This window comes from Columba livia, chromosome 11 (genome assembly GCF_036013475.1).
Source record: "Columba livia isolate bColLiv1 breed racing homer chromosome 11, bColLiv1.pat.W.v2, whole genome shotgun sequence".
In the NCBI taxonomy this organism is placed as follows: domain Eukaryota; kingdom Metazoa; phylum Chordata; class Aves; order Columbiformes; family Columbidae; genus Columba; species Columba livia.
Window position 1 is genome coordinate 7,180,707 of NC_088612.1, and position 2,435 is coordinate 7,183,141.

Here is a 2,435-nt window from a genome sequence, read left to right on the forward strand (position 1 = left end):
GTGGCATGTGATGGCATCTTGGGGACTGCTTTGGTTTTTGGTTTTTCCCCTCCACCCATTCACACTGAGGCCCACACAACATGACACATTGCAGGATTAAAGCCATTTCTCCCAAGTTATAAGGGCTCATTGTAAAAAGGGCTTTTCACACCTGCATCCAGCCCTTCCCAGCCTCTCTGCTGCTGAGCCAAGTTTCAGACTAGAGTGAAAATTTCACAGCTGAGTTATTATATATGCCCCTGAAAAACGGGATTTCCTAATGGAAAGATTGACTGGCTGGTAGCTGTGGGGCTGCGTCAGGGAGAGGGGGCTCGGCTGGAGGGAGACGCAGGGGCTATGGGGAGCTGGTCTGGGTGTCCCTGCCTGCAGCACAGGGGGGTGAATTGAATCTGTTTGAGGCAGGTGATGTTTTCAATTCATCTCTTACTCAGGGGTACCCACAGAAAAGCTGAAGAAGCGAGGGCCTGAGGAAACAGAGCAGTGCAACAGGTAAGAACGCCAGTGCCTTGATGCTGGAGGACATCGGCATCCCCACGCCTGTCGCATCTGCAGCACCACAATGCAAATGGTTAAAAGCTGATGGGGAAATAACCTCTTGGTGTGATGCAACCTCCTGCATCTTTATAGAATCATAGAATAGTTTGGGTGGAAGGGACCTTCGAAGCTCCATCCAGTCCAACCCCTGCCATGAGCAGGGACATCTTCACCCAGATCAGTTTGCTCGGAGCCCTGTCAAGCCTGGCCTGGGATGTTGCCAGGGATGGAAATGATCTTCCATCAGGGTGGGGATGATCTTCCCATCAGGGCAGGTCCAGTCGGTCCCACAGGAATGTCCCCTCCACGAGGCCACGGAATGCTGTGACCTCCCCAGGGTGCTGGGCAGGACAGGACCAGGGCTGGACTGTGTCCATGTTGCACAGGCTGGATCTGCGGTCACTGCCGCTGGCTTATCCCATTGTCCAAAGTGGTCAGGGCAGCCACCTCACAGCCGTGGAGAGCAGGACCCCACAGCCCTGTCTCACACCCACTCCAGCCAGAGATGGGGTGGTAGAGAGGCCCCCCCTTTTTGCTTTACACTGTGCAAGAGCGGACCCTCTAGAGGGCAGCCGGTTCCCAGCAAAACTCCATCTTTTGGTGAATAACACTCTGCAGCTGTGGTTATTGCCAGACAGGCTGGAGTGAAAAGTGGCTGGGTGGCTGCAGCTCAGAGCAGCCAGGGCCCGGGGCTGGGGCCAGAGGATGGGCAGGCATGCTTGAAACCAAAGCTGAGACATCAGGCTGTGGCACTTTAGCAGCCAAACATCACAGGACCATGTGCTTCAGGCAGAAGGGTAGGACGGGACCTTGGAGCCCCCAGGGGCTGCACCCTCACGCATGACCTGGAGAGCAACATGAACCTCTTGGATATGCCATAGGGTCATTGCTGCCATCACTGCCCTGGTGTCCTTGCACAGCCTGCGCCTTCCCCGCTCACCCCCTAGGGAAGGTTCAGTGCTACAAGTGAATGACAAGGACAAGGACACCCCAGTCCCTCAGGGATCACCATCCCTTTACATCCAGCTCTTTGTCCCACCAGGAGATGCAGATGTGCTCTTGCTGCCCGCTCCCTGCCCAAGGCTGGTGAGCAGGGGACTGTTAGTGACCAACAGAAGACCCCTAGAGACCTCATGCTCTGGGCAGCTTTTAAGAATTCACAGATTTGGCTAAAGCCGAGCTCTTGTGAGCTGGTGCAAGTGGTGGCAAAGTGGGTTTGGATCTTCCAGGAAGCTACTGGTTCTTCAGGGCTCTGAAGGATGGGGAGGTCAGGTCTCAGATCTCTGTCGCTGGGTGTCTTTGGGTTGATTTGCCCAAATAATCTGTGTTCTCAACTGGTGTCGGTGCCCTGCCCAACCTCAGCATCTCCCTGGCCCCAGCTGCAGGAGCAAGGAGCCCTTCAGCTCTTCAAGAAGGGAAAATGGACCAAAACAATTGCAGTTTTAGTTTCCCTCATTAGAGGGCAGTAACAGACCTGACTGGGGCCAAGAGCACTGCCCAAGAAAGGGGAGATCAGGGCGCCCAGGAAGGCCCATGGTACCCGCTTGGACTCCCATCGCTGCGTGACTCCTTTCCCAGCGACCCTCCACTGCTTTATCATCTACAAGGTGTTTCAAAAAGGTGGACGCAATTTCATAGATATAGTGATTTCAAATTGGGTCCATCTTTTCGAAGCACACTGTATATTTCCTCCCCCACCCCCCTTTTTTTTTCTCATTTGGCTGTAGATAAATAAAACCCCAGAGTGAAATTCTCAGGAAAATTTAGGACAGGGCTCAAAGAGTCCTTGGGTTACAGACGGAAGAAGTCTGCTTTAGTGAATGCAGAAATGGGGCGGCATTTGCATCCTCTGTGGTGAAAAGCATCATCCAGCACACTGAGAACAGAACGAGACCCACTCA